At 45.7% G+C, this 15,279-nt stretch overlaps 1 long non-coding RNA gene across 1 annotated transcript in view; it reads right to left on the minus strand.

The window, feature by feature from the left end:
* Nucleotides 1–3,050: 3,050 nt before the first annotated feature.
* LOC142775957 (uncharacterized) overlaps nucleotides 3,051–15,279 on the minus strand; it is a 68,014-nt gene continuing 55,785 nt past the window's right edge. The window contains exon 5 of the long non-coding RNA XR_012887180.1: nucleotides 3,051–3,356. This is a non-coding gene — a long non-coding RNA (uncharacterized LOC142775957). The remainder of the gene's footprint in view (nucleotides 3,357–15,279) is intronic.

Below are 15,279 nucleotides of genomic sequence, written 5' to 3' on the forward strand. Positions count from 1 at the left end.
TTGTTTAATTCAATGAACCACTACATCATACGCGCCACTGCTTGCATGATCGACGCTCATGGGCGAATTAAAGTTCGAAATTACCATCTAACGTTCAATCACATGCATCGCGCTTCTGTCACACACCTTACCAGTCGCAACTGCCCTTGCAGAAACGCGATTCCGCCTGTAATGGCAGACGCCCAGACGCTCACATCTAAATTAGACGCCAGCAAATAAAACGTGAAGAGTGTTTCAGTCAACGACGCAGTTCCGAATGACATGGAAGCCTCGCGCACATTTACGTGCGAAATAGACGACAGTTTGGCCGGCCCATCTGACGTGAAGTGCCTCCTCGTCGACCTCTGCATGAACGGATGCGCACGAGTGCCTCGCCAGCTACAGCAAAGCAGCTAATACGACAATCTAGGTCGTATTAATGGCATTGCTGCTGTCTGTGCTGAAGGCGTCGCGGAGGCACTTCCCGTTGACAGTCGGAACCTCTTCGCTCATTGAAACCATCACCGTGCTATCGCCATCTTATCGAAATTCGCTCGCTCGCGCCCTCGCCGCACGGTAGCGATCCATCCAAGACACCGAAGAGCGAGGGTGCTTCGGCACGATGGAACAGCCGTAAACACTTCTCTGTGTTTCTGTGATTCCGCGACTGCCGGCGTGTCTTCGGGAGATCGGCGGCTGAGCGAAAATTCGCCCCATGTCTTTGCTTCAAATGACCATGAAGCGGGAAATATTGGGGGAGCTAACAATGCCCTTTCCGAGGCTTCCGCGGCGTCTGAATAGGCAGCTCGAGCGCCCAACTGAAGTCTTTTTTTTGCTACCCAGACCCCGTCCCTCGTTACCACCGATTATGGCGGGGCTGCGCCGCTTAGCCGGAGAGGGTCTATGGCAGAGCGGGGAGCATGGCTGAAAATGAGGTGCAGGGGCGCAAGTTTAGTCGGTGTCGCTGCCTTACCAGCGCGCGCGTCACCAGCACGTCACCTCCAGAGGCGAACCAATAGCGCGGGAGCCATCCTGAGGCCAGCTCTGGCATCGTCCTCGCACTCTTTCTTTTCCCTCTTTCTTGCGATGCGGGGCCAGCAATTCCAAATACGGCCCCGACTAGCAAGACACCGCCTCGTATGGAGTCGCTACGTGGACGTTCCAACAAGGCACTGAGACCCCGGTCGCCTTTGTGTCGTCTCGTCGCTGGTCCAAGCAACGCATAGCCTGGGTGGGGTTAGACCCCGAGTCCGTCCCACGTCCTTTCTGCGGACGCACCCATTCGGACCTGCTCGACGCTTCCGTGGGTGCCTCAATGTCGCCTGTTCCTGAGGCCTCCCACTGCGAAGCTTGGGGTTTCCTGCTAGTGCACGAGGCAATCTACCTCCGTTCGAGGGTTCACCGAACGAAGTCCGGCGGTGCCCCTGCCGTCTTGTGTCTTCCGGCGGTGCCGCCTGGCCCGGGCCTTCAACCTGCCCTGTCGACCGACTTTGTTCAGGCGGTCGTAGCGGCGCTCGTCACGGACTCTTCATTCAAGTCGGCCATCGCTGCTGCAGTGTGTGCCGCCCTCCTGCGGCCCCTGGGTCTTGCTGAGACGCCGCCGAACGAAGACGCCGGGACCCCCGTCGATCTCGTGGACGGCACAGAGCTGGACCCGTTTTTCGGTGTCGGTGGATTCTGTTATTACGGCATATTTAGGACGGCTTCGGTCTAAGGAGGGGGGGAGGGATGTGGGAATCAAGAGCGCTCTCCTACCTGGCACCTCGTTACCCAGCTGCCACGTGCACGCCAACAACGTAGCCCAGGTGCGCATAAGCACCGGCATTCGCCAAGATGGCTGCCAGGGCGTCTTTTGGTCCCATGTGCTTTCTGCGGACGCACCCATTCGGACGTGCTCAACGCTTCCGTGAGTGCCTCAATGTCGCCTGTTCCTGAGGCCTCCCACTGCGAAGCTTGTGGTGTCCTGCTAGTGCACGAGGCAATTTACCTCCGTTCGAGGGTTCACCGAGCGAAGTCCGGCGGTGCCCCTGCAGTCTTGTCCTTTCCGGCGGTGCCGCCTGGCCTGGGCCTTCAACCTGCCCTGTCGACCGACTTTGTCAGGCGGTCGTAGCGGCGCTCGTCACAGACTCTTCATTCAAGTCGGCCGTCGCTGCTGCAGTGTCTGCCGCCCTCCCGCGGCCCCTGGTTCTTGCTGAGACGCCGCCGAATGAAGACACCGGGACCCCCGTCGATCTCGTGGACGGCACAGAGCTGGACCTGTTTTTTCGGTGTCGGTGGATTCTGTTATTACGGCGTCTTTAGGACGGCTTCGGTCTAAGGAGGGGGGGAGGGATGTGGGAATCAAGAGCGCCCTCCTACCTGGCACCTCGTTCCCCAGTTGCCACGCGCGCGCCGACAACGTAGCCCGGGTGCGCATAAGCACCGGCATCCGCCAAGATGGCTGCCAGGGCGCCTTTTGGTCTGGGCTAGTCAACCGTCGGCTCCTTCCCGTGCTGGCATGTCCAGGCACGCTACGCTGGCCTACGTCACAACGCAGCGCCATTTCCCTTTGGGCCGCGCGTGCCATTCTCCTCTCCTACGAGCTATGTTGCGCCCGACGATTCGCTTGTCGCGGCAGATGCTCTCGGGCCTTCACGAGGGGTTGAGCGCTGCTAAGCAGGCAGCTTCTCGTTCGTGCGTTCGACTTTGGTCCTTGTGCGGGAGTCGTCGTGCCCTAGGCAAGCGTACTTGCTCGGCCTTGCGGAGTTCCCTGTACGGCCTGCAAGCCCGTGAGTGTCGCACTGTGCTGCATCCTGGGTTAATAAGCCCGTTGTTGTTATCCTGCCTCGTGCCGGAGAAAACGACGAACCCGGCCACAGTGTCTTCGCAGGCAGCGGCAGTGGAGGTCGCCGCATCCCTACTTGATTGCGCTTAGTAGGTAAGCTCAGTGCAAACCGATCTCCACAATAAAGAAAATGCATCAGCTTAACTCAGATAAACTTAGGTTGGACAAAAAATATGAGTGGCGATTCATTTCCTAACAAGTAAGTATTAACAAAAGCTTAGCTTGGCAGTAAAAACAAAAATACAGATTATGAATGAAACATTTATTCAAATTTTGGGGCTCCTCAATCGTTCGCCATGTTTCTTTTCTATAGCTGAGATTAACCACTACCCTTGTGGTGGTATTTATGCACACTTTAGCCCGCAGAAGCGTTCCAGCACAGCAAATGTGTTTTGGTTGTGCGGTGGATATTGAACTATATATGCATAATATATCTGCACAAGGGCTGTCACACCAGCAATGACATCCAGGATCTCCACTGACAAGTCTTCAAACTCTGCGGCAATCTCCACTGCATTTCGGGGCCTTTCAGGTCCGATGAGGTGTAGGCATTCTGTAATAAAAAGCAAATAAGCAAAGGATGAACATCACACGACTCAATATCGGCATGAATAAATATCAACAGAATGAATATTCGCTTCAGTTAAACTTTCAGCTTTTTTACTGTTAAAAACTTAATAAATTCGATAGTGTTATGATAAAAAGCGCACCATTGGGGAATATTGAGCTTACTTTTGGCCGACGTTCATTAATGCATGCACCTAAAGCTCATTGTTGCTGCGAATTCTTGTATTTTTGTGTTGCTACATATTTATAACATTCCTCATTCATGTTGCAAATTTTTGTAACTTTCGTACCTTCTACTGATTTTTTTATTCTTACTGACATTTCTGCACCCACTCCTTCTTGGGCCTAAATAGGGCCTGAAGTATTTGCAAATAAATGAAAAATCGAAGTATGCATGCAGGTGCTCTTGAGTTTCACCCACATATAGATGTTGCTGCTGTGCCGATGGATGCACCTGGTGGTTGCCTTGGCATGCCTCCTCAGTTTGGGGAGGCTGAAATAGGGAGGCTGCAAACTGAGGAGGCATGCCAAGGCAACCTGGTGGTTGCCTTGGCATGCCTCCTCAGTTTGCAGCCTCCCTATTTCACATTTACTTCAATACTTCAAGTCTGTGCAAAAATACTTTCTTTTTTGATCTGACGACTAAAAATACCACTAAAAAATAAAGACACAAGAAGAGGACACACGATACAAGCGCTAACTTCAAACATAGCGTTTATTACAACTGCACGCTTGTCTATATCACCAGAAGAATGCCAGATGACATATATGATGAGCACAAAAAACATTATTCCTTAAAAAATAGAAGTCCTTATCACTGAGCATAAGCGAGAGAGTGATGACGCACTTAAACCCCAGTGATGCGATAGCCTCAGCCTCAATAATATCTCAAGTCAGCTTGTCAAACGTTCTCTTGATAACTGTGCATACACTGAATATCAGTGAGCAGCCGCAGGATTTACAAAGACTGGCCGGCCAACTCCCTTGGCCCTTTTCACGTTATTACAATGCTCTCTTAATCTATCATTCAGGCAACAGCTCATCTGTGCAATACACTATTTACCACAAGAGAGCAGGACACGATAAATAATGCAAATGACACAGGGAACAAAAACAGTTCGATGCTTCTTATTACAACCTTTGGGTTTTCCGTCGTGGTCATGAAGAAGGCTACTAAGGCTGGCCAACTTCTTGTGAGCCGAAAAGACAACGCTAACTTCAAAGCGCTTAGCTCATTTCTTTGGGTTGTGCGATAACTTGTGATAGTATGCTATGACGACTAGGTGCCTCGGGTTTCTCGGCATCATGAGGCGCTGTAGATGCCGGGTTGCGAAGCGTACGAAGCAAGCCTTCTGCAACCAAAGTTTGAATGTGCAGAGCATAACCTGCTTTTGACAATCGGTCAGACTGATTATGAAAACTTTTCGCGATTTCGTGCTCACAAGATTTGCTTAATTCATGACGAAAACAATGACTGATAATGCCTCTTTTTACTAGTTTGGAATGAGCCTATTGGTAAGGAAGGACCGCGGTTTGTTTATGCATGGTTGGTTTGCCCAACAAATGCAGTTAGGGTAAAAGGTGAAGAAAATAACGAGGAATTTTATAGCATCGCTCTCAGACAGTTCGTAAGTAAAAGTCAAGGGTTTAAAACACTCAGAAAATTGCTAAGCTTTTTTTACCAAACTTGTCTCATATGCTGCTGTGTGGCTAGTTAGCAAAACAAGATAACCATCGACATACCTGAACACTTTCTTGACACTCAATTCATCAAAATGTATAGGTTAATCGATCTGTAAATTCTACTTGAGAATATGTTGCTTAAAGTGGGCGCTATGCATGACCCCATACAGATTTCGCCCTTTTGAATAAAAGGCTTATCATCCCATAAAATGTACGTTGTCTTGAGGTAAAATGATAAAACTTTCTAGAAACCAACTCTTAGGAACACCACACTCGGTTTGAAATGTAACAGAGCCAAACAAATCTCTGCACTCTTCAACCGCAGGAAGAAACAGATCATGCAGGATATAATGCAAATAATTCCCCATGATCTGTTGCTTCCTGCAGTTAAAGAGTGCATAGATTTGTTTAGCTGAGTTGGATTTCAAACCAAGTGTGGTGTTGCTATCAGTCAGTTTCCAGAACTTCTACCATATTACCTCTATATAGTATGCCGTTAGCCCTCATAGCGACTTGTGCATGCATGCTTTACTTAATCTGCGTTCGCCGGAGTTCCTGTAACTATGCTTACTCATGTTTATTCTGAGCTTTACAGCTACTTCTAAAGATAACAAGCCATTAAAATGAGACGATGTGGCTACAGCTTTCATAGATTTTACCTCTATATAGCATGGGATTATTATGTTATGCAAAGACAGCGCCACTTTAATGCATACTACAAACATAGCCGTATCAGCCAGGAGGGGAGGAGGCAAGACAAGAGGGAGCCACCCCCTCCCTTGCCTCACTGAGAAAAGTTAGGGAAACTAAGCCCCGCTACATTTGACCGTGGTCACTGTCGGTTGCACGCTGGGGAAACCAATACTAAGGCGAAGTTTTACTTCACCACAGTAATCACTAAATTACCATTGTTACGAGAAAATGAAAATGTTACCAGAGGATGATTTAATACAGAAAACATTTTCCGAAATTTCTGCTGTGACGATTGTCCTTGAAGGCTCTTTGCGGTGCGATACTGAATATACAACTGATGTTAACAGGACATGACGTTCATCTCTATAGTAGGAGTTTAACCGGACATGGCGTGCAATTGTATAGTAGGAGTACATATGGAATATCAATCTCTTCTTATAAATTTAGATAGCTAGCATAGTAACCACAATCACTTTGCAAAAACTTGTTATTTGCACAGTACCTTTACCAAAGCAGATTCAGCACGGTGCGTGGTTCTGCGGTAGAATACATGACTGCCACACGAAATGCTGGATTTGGATTCCTTCTAGAACCTGATTTTTATTCTTAGAACTGATAGTATCAACGTTGTCAATGCCAAATTTTTGAAAGGTTCTCGCGTTGAGATTAGATACGTCTGTTGTCGCTGCTCCTACGTAGATACAAACTTTTGGGTGCATACCCGCATGCCGCAGCCCGTGGTATACGGGTATGAGAAACATTACTGAAAGAAAGAGTTTTATGACATACACTTAATTTTCACGTTATTTCGTCAGCATATGCATGTTGTCATGTTTTCAAGCCCCCTACCATGCCGATTTCTGCCTGTATAAAGTGATCAGGCAAATACGAGACTACAAACATGTCGCTAACGAGATATGTACATAAGCAGCTAGAAATCTAAAAAAACTTTGGTTCTTCAGAGATTGCCCTGGATTTAAAATTTCGTGTCTTAGTGACCTGGTTATAATCATTGAACATTCATTCAATAATGCAAATATATTCTGTTGGGGAGGCCGACGATACCATAACTGTATTCATGCAGAAATTTGCGAGATAGTTCTTAAAAAGCATCTCATGTAATACTATTACATGCAAGACACAAGACACACATATATACACATGTTGTCCCAGTGCATGCCGTCTAAATCTTGCTACGTGTCCCTTTTTTACGCTTTTCAACAAGCGCTGTGTGTATGAAAAATCGCCCATTGCAATTGCGTCCGGCTGACGTTAGCGCCCCCACTAATGAAAGAGTTGGTACACCAATAACTATTAACACATGCATATGTGTACATTTTTGTGGACAAACATCTTTTACTACAAATGAGCCAACAATATTTCAACATTAACAAGGAAATTGTTGACCACGTGCACCAGTCTACTGTCACGTGACAGGGTACATTGAATAGTTGAGCTCTTGCCACCAGGTGGCACCATTGGCCCTTTCTCACGATTTTCGATGAAATAAAAATATTGCCCTGTACCACTGGCATAGCGATAAACACGACGAAGAAGAGGATGACAGCAGATAAACTGTTCATGAGCTCTACATATTGGCAGTTCAGCTCAACAAAACAGGTGTGTGTGTATGTGTAATAAATGTATATATACCTTCAAGTCTGTGCCTGCGGGGTCTGTTTTATACGTAACAATATAGCTCTACTTCTCATGGGACAAACAGCGTTCGTTTGAGTCGCTATGAGGGACGATTTTTCCATCCGTGTAGTCATATTATTTTATGTTCTGGGTAGTTGTCCGTCCCGTTATTTTTAATGGACGGTGCAGGGATCTGAGGCGCGCCTCGGCCATTGGGCAGGCATTTTCGCCGTACAGCCGCTCTGTGGCCCCTTTCTATGCTCTGGTGATGGCACATGACGATAGACGGCGCTACATGGGTGCTGTGCCGAAAAGTTGCGCGTTTTTGATAGTGAGGCGCTCAGCCTATTCTTGGAGAGCGTTCATACGGGAGCGGAAGTATGTGTTGACCGTGTTGAACGTGCTCTTCTCGTACAAGATGTCGTTGAATTGTTCTGTGGGGTCTTTGCCTAACAAACGTTTCAAGTTTTTGTAGTCCGTAAGCTCACGCTTTCGCTCCTGGACTTCCCTTCGTAGAGCTCCTATTCTTGCATTAGAACTGTCTTGGTTTGCTGTGATGCGCTTCTCGATACTGGCTCGATTCCCTTGGCTGCGGGTACTCAGCATCATGATGTCTCATTCGAAGGACGTGATCGTTCAGCACTTTTTGGCCAATCTTGTCAGGCAAAGCCACAAGCACGTATATAATTTGCAAGCAGTACTAGAGCGAACTTATGAAGGTGATGAATTTTCAAGCATGGCTCATATCCACTCATGGGCGATCAGGGAAGAATTTATCTTATAATTAAGTGAGACATTTTCGGTATTCAATATCTATTCCCGAAAGCAAAACAACGCACAAAAAACGGAAGGAGTGCAATGACTGTTTTTCAATCGTTCAGATCAGCCAGTATAGTCGTAATTAGCGACAGAAATTTGTATGAACAAAGGAATCCTTTATATGTTAAAATATTGTTGCAGGAATAATACTCACACAAGTAAGAACTTCATTTGTTTAGTTTCATGAAAGTAAATACAAACGGCATCACAAGCATTCCTGTGGCAGAAGGCTATAGATCCGAAGCATTGAAAAAAAGTATGTTCTCACTTGTGAAGTGCAGACCCAGGTTAACGAATGGATTAACACAAAGCCTTTTTTTTTGCTTAAAGAGTTTTTTCAATCTTTTCACTTATTCCTCTTCTAACTATATTTTGGCGCATCCACCGGGTAATAGTATCTATAATTTGAATTTATTAAACGCAACATAAGTTACAATATGGCCAGTTCCGCCACATAAAACGGCTGTCAGCCAAAGCTGAACCTTCGACAGTGGTGTAGTGGCTAAGGCACTCGTCTGCTGACCCGCACGTCGCAGAAAATAATCCCGGCTGCTGTCTTTTCACTTATTCCTCTTCTAACTATAGTTTGGCGCATCCACCGGGTAATAGTATCTATAATTTGAATTTATTAAACGCAACATAAGTTACAATATGGCCAGTTCCGCCACATAAAACGGCTGTCAGCCAAAGCTGAACCTTCGACAGTGGTGTAGTGGCTAAGGCACTCGTCTGCTGACCCGCACGTCGCAGAAAATAATCCCGGCTGCTGTGGCCGCTTTATCGATGGAGTCGGAATGTCTTCAGGCCTGTGTGTTTAGATTTAGGTGCACGTTGAAAAACACTAGGTGGTCGAAATTTCCAGAACAATTCACTAGGCGTATCACATAATCTTATGGTAGTTTTGGGATGTTAAAACTGAGCAAGTATTATTATTATTATTATAATTATTTACTATTACCACAGCTATCACCGCCTCTGACCTAGAGATCCCAGAAGAATATGAAATTTTGTTTGCAACCTGGCATAAAGGAGACTCGTACAGAAGACAAGTAAGCCCGGACACTTTCGTGAAACACCTTCAAGAGTGCTTCAGGAAAATGGTGCCACACGAGTACATTCGGTGTTTTCAGGGCAGAGCCATTAGTTAAGCTAAACAATTCCTTGAAAAAAGAAGCGTTCTCCTGCATTTTTTCTTCGCAAAAAACTTGACCGTAGTTCTACCGGGAAAAGCTCAGTCGTATCACTGGCAAAAAAAAAAAAAACACAAGCCTCCATACTTACATGCGTCGTTGCAACTACAAAAGTAACCTACAGCCTCGCTGAGAACAGCGATGACACTTACCATGACACCGCCCATGCAAGCTGCACTCTCGCAAAGGTGCACGAGTGGCTTGAGGGTGCTGCTCCCTTACAAGCATATGTCTTATACGCCAGTGACGATGCCCCGAGTGATTTAAAGAACAGATACAAACTCTACAAACGTGCAGCGACCAAATAGACTTTGGAGCAGCGGCTATTACCCGCAGCCAGCTGCTGAGCGCGATCAAGTTGCAGACGCGCCGCTTGTGCCGCCACGCACCTTCTGCGTCATTAGATTACCGTCGTGCCACGGGAAGCAATAAATATCTAGGGGTGCATCCTCTACATGGTGCCACACCCTTCATAGTGTGTACACAGGCTTGCATTCGTAAAAAGACCTTGAAACCGATTCTTGCGAAGCTTGTGACTAAGCCTTGCGGCACACTATGTTGCTAAGGTTCACCTACCAGTTTTTGTGAAATGCGCAGAAAAATGTTGTCATAATTTGCTCTTTGAAACCATCTCTTCCTGTATTTTGCTTGGTAAATCCGTCATTTATTGACATCCACAGAACACATTAACGACCTAAAATAATTGATAAGGCAACTATATATATCTTCCTGCTCGCTCGATGTCATGGTTATTCAGTTTACGTAAATTTTCACCACTTTTCATGCTTTGTAACTCCATTCGCACAAAAGTCATGCAGCATATTTTTTACATTTTAAGTTAGACCATGTTCTTGGGTTTGATTCCGAAGAGTTTGAAAGAAACCGAAGATCGCTTTTGTTTAATGGTCCTCAAAATATTGCACTTTGTTTAACATGTCCTCAGTTAAATGTTCCTGCTTAACGTTTGACGTCCCTCTCAGCAATAGCATTACGAAAATTGTTAACATAAAATGCGGCAATGCTCTTGAAATTTTTGAGAACTCTGACATTTATACGCATGGAGAAAAACTATAAAATTTGAGTACTATTGAACTGTGACTCAATTTCATGATTTTTTCGCTTCAAAGAACAGGGCCAAAACTGCAAAGTAATAACGTTTTATCAAAGAAAACTATTCTCAGTATATGGACTAAGCTTTTCAGACTTATAGCCACAACAGTTGTTTTTTTCCGAAACTCATTAAAATCCTATTTTCGCCAAAATCGAAAGAAATGGTTGCAGCTCAGTGGACACTTGCGAATTTTTCTAAAGTAAAAGTTTTTTTTTTTTCGTGAAACCAGAAGTGGTTTTGTGGTTGTGGAAACTCGAAAGACAAAACATTTTTTCAGGCGAACTTAAAGGGGGTCGGTGGACATGCACCGATGTTCTTATGAACACAGCCAGAAGAGCTTTTTCGTAATTCCTTGCAGCATAACATCCACTTTTGTAATCACTGTTGCGTCGAAAGAGAATAAAAAGCCTACACTTCAGAACTCGAGATCGCAAGGGTGCGAATTCAAAATTACTAACATCTGCTTCAGGTTTACATAACGTACAGCACAAAAACCACTTTGGCAACTGGAGTTATCACTGCCCGTGAGCCAGTGCTCTTCTGAGTTACGCGATATTGGGTCCAAAAAATAGAATTTGTTATTTTTGCTTAAAGGCAACTATTAGGTCGACGTTGATTTTTGAAAGAGCGGTCCAGAAACCCCGCAGTATTACTTTTCTGCCAAGGAAGAGCTTATTTTGAAATTAAATCACGTATTAATGGTCTGCACTGCGTTGGCTCACTTCAAATTTTCTGGGTATACAAAGATTCTGACGACACAGTCGCAAAACAATGCTCGGCTTTGCTGCGCGGCCACCGACACTAGTAGCAGCAGAGGGAAAGTAGCGTGAGCCACAGCAGCAACAAGAGCCATTAAATTTGTTTAGCCATGGTCTTCACAATTGCAGGTTACAGTCAGACTACACTGCACCTGCACGGTTCAAGTGAACCCTGATAGATGGCACGACTTGTCCAGTTAACCTAGTTCAACTAAGTATAGTGAACAGGATACCTATAGTAATTGTCTACGCTACCTTTAGGTAGTAGAGTAGCGCATTTGGTTTACAACGCCACTAGCAACCATGCACTCCAGAGAAGTTGGTGCACCGCCCGCACCGCCGTAAGTGCATGGTTGCCGTCCCCGTGAAATCTGGCAAATGACCATTGTGCGCTCTGTAGCTCATTAGCTATGACAAATTGGTGCTTTTATTTGATTTAGATAAATGTGCTTCAGATCTGACATTAAAGTATGTGCGTAGATTCCGCGCCATTTTCGAAAAACACAATGAAATAAGCAATGCTGTAGACTAAGTGGGGCTAAGGTCCCTAGACGAAACAGGTTTCCAAGGTAGCAACTACCTCCCCTTTCCTCCTCGCTCATGTGCCTGCAGGGCCCCCTAGAAGGTTCAAAACCTTCATAAAGAAAAGGAAGTTTTGGTTCATTTGCTATGGCAAATAGTTGTCAATGAAACAAAATGGAAAGAAATGGGTCGTAGGATAAACGGATACCTATTTGAATACCATTGGGTATACAATCTCCCGAATGCTATTTACTGCGTGCTTAGAGGAGGCTTTCAGAACCTAGAATGGGAATAGTTAGGGATAAGAGTTATTGGAGAGTACCTTAGTAACCTGCACTTCGCCAATGACATTGCACTGCTGAGTAACTCAGTGAACGAATTGCGACTCATGATTATAGAGTTAGACGATGGGAGCAGAAAAGTAGGTCTTAAAATTATTCTGCAGAAAACTAATGTACAACAACCCCAGAAGAGAACAGCACTCTCAGATTAGTAATAGTGCACTTGAAATTGTAAAAGACTACGCCTATTTAGGACAGGTAATCACCGCAGATCTGAACCACAAGATTAAACTAGAAGATTAAGAATGGGGTGGAGAACATTTGGCAAGCACTTTCGAATCATGACTGGCAGGTTGCCACTATCCCTCAAGAGGGAGGTATATAACAACTGCATCTTGCCGGCACTTACCTACAGAGCAGAAACAGAGCCAGAAGGGTGACGAACAATAGTTCTTGCTGGGCGCCAGTTGCTGTATTGTATACACCCCACAAATGCTTTTGACCTCTGCAACGTTACGAGGCAATCCCCTATCTACGTGAAACCACAGGAAATGTCGATTGTACCTGAATACTAGGAGGAGTACGCACCCTTACTTTAATATCAACTAAAATAACTTTTAGGCAACGCTCGCCACTAATAATCAGTCAGAGGCGTCCCCCCATCCAAGACTATCAAACAACATAATCATCCGGAGTTTCCGAATTTGGTGTCAGTGGTCCTTTGAGAAACAAGAGAGCAGAGTGGATCAGGAAACAAACCCGGGTTAAGGATGTCATTGTTGAAATCAAGAAGAAATGGACATGAACCGGGCATGTAATGCGTAAAAGCAGGATAACCGCTGGTCATTAGAGATAACTGACTGCATTCCCGGAGAAGGCAAGCGGGTTAGGGGGAGACAGAAAGTTGGGTGGGCAGAAGAGATTAGGAAGTTTTCGGGTACGAAATGGCAGTAGCAAGCACAGGACCGAGTTGACTGGCAGAACATGGGAGAGGCCTTTGTCCTGCAGTGGATGTAGTCAGGCTGATCTTTCCAGACGTCTCTGTCGTCTTTCCCCTTTTCTTTTCATGTGTGCCGCGCTAACACAGGCTAAGTTCAGACTGATGAAGATGATTATTATTTGAATATAAACGGCACAGCACAAGAGCAAGCGGGATGTGTGTTACTCAACTGGCAATGTGGTATAGTAGTTCTATATTGCACACCACTAGCCATGGCCCATGGCGTCTCGCATCGTACATCGTAGGTTGTTTATTACCCGAATGTGTTTTTCACTTGCTTATCATGCGGCACAGTGAACATGCTTCTTGCTGGATCGTGTCAGGGACACTAGGGCGTGACGTTGTGACAAATGATTACAGACGGCTTGTGCACACGGAAGAAAAAACCACGGCCAGACTAATACGAGTGTTGTCTAGCAGCACTGTGATGACAGTTTTTTTTTTCTGGTAAAGTACCATAATTTTGACAATCATGGTGCCAGGTAATTCCGGTGCGGTGCGCGAATTTCGCAAACAGTGTGAGTGACCTAAAGCAGCGCATTTCAGCTCCTTCAATCCGCGTTCTATAGAAAATGGCTCTAGAACAAGCTTAAAAATGTCGCCTGCAAAAACAGAGCGTGGCTTCGCCGTGTTGCTAACTAGGCAAAATGGCGGAGCTATGCGCTACTCTTCTCCCGTAGGGAATTAGGTTTACCCAGGCGAAAATTGAACTTTTGAACCACTCGCGCCATTTCACATAGACATTCCACATTAGTCCGGCGGTTTTTTTGCAACGAAAGCTGTTATGAGATCACAACTTGGGTCACGCGCGGCGCCGTAGTTGTCCGCCACTGCAGGTGTCCGTAAACACTATCGCTCAAAATAAAAAAAAAGGTATGTAGTGCCAAGGACACAATAGTGCTTTAACTCCCGGAGCGTTTCTTTTTTCACAGAATCTATCTGTGTAACTAGGATCTGGGAAGCTTTCGCCCAACTTGTTCTTTGAAGATCTCCATATACCTAGGTACTATCTATGAACAAGTGCGATGAAATTTTATCTCTAGGCCAGCTTGTTGCTGTCTTTTCGGGGTTGACGCGGGAGGTTTGTTGATGATGCTGGCGGTCGGGGTGGCGCCTACGTGGTCTGCCGCCGAGGTGTGTAGCCCCGCCGTGCTGTCACTTAACGTCCGTGCTTGTTTTTACTTTCGTGTACCGTTCCGAAAGCTTCCAAAGATGGCACCAGATGCGTTTTCTTGCCATTATGTATCAGTGTTCATTAAATTGGCATGAATGAATGCACTTCACTTATCGTAATATGGGTGTCACATGGACAAATTTTATCGCGATTAGGGTTGATTTGTATTGTGTGCTGATTCATGGTCACTATCAATCGCAATTCGGGCACTGACATCCCGGATCCCGATTTGAATGGCTTCTGCACGAAACTCGATCCGGAATAGTCTGAACCGAGTATAGACATCAGACTCTGGAGTTTTGCAGACACGCAGCGCCACCTATCGATGCAGTTTTGAGTAGTGCAAGGTCCGACTCCCTTGCAGAGTTTGCTGCACAACCAGGTGCAACTACAGCATACGAAACAACGATTGAGCTAAATATTAAATGTATTTGCACAATGAATACTCAGAAAAAAAGCTTTGAATTTATCTCCGCAAGTCGGGCGCATCACCGAATCGCCGTGAAGTGCTTACTGGTTCACTTGTCTAAATGACAGCGAGAACAAGATCAAACGCAACAGCTCCACGCTATACGAAAAAAAGACCCTAGTTTATGCTACAGTTGCATTGGGAATCGCCACGTACGTAGATGACTTCAGCTTTACTGATTTCCGAAGCTTTCGCAAAGTACAATGGCGAGAGTGCTAAATACAGGCTGTAGCGAATGTGTTGGGTATGCGAATACTCTCGTTCTCCACAGCCGTTCGCTTGAGTAACTGTGATAACGTAGGTCTCATGCTATTGTTTTGAGTAGCCTTGACGAAGAACCATGATAACTTTGATTATGAAGTTTAACATAACTTCTGACCATGGTTTGCAATGTGCAACAGTAGACAGGTGACGCCCAGCCACGTTAAACATCACACACGCTGCAACAACCGACAATCTGAAGTTTTCGCTATCACACAGCATTACGCACACTAGGGTTTTGAAGGGTCTAAGTGCCGGCTTCAGCTAGGAACTGCAAACACGTGCGTCAAACAGGTAAATCGCAATATGA

Source organism: Rhipicephalus microplus, chromosome X (genome assembly GCF_043290135.1).
Source record: "Rhipicephalus microplus isolate Deutch F79 chromosome X, USDA_Rmic, whole genome shotgun sequence".
Lineage (NCBI taxonomy): Eukaryota > Metazoa > Arthropoda > Arachnida > Ixodida > Ixodidae > Rhipicephalus > Rhipicephalus microplus.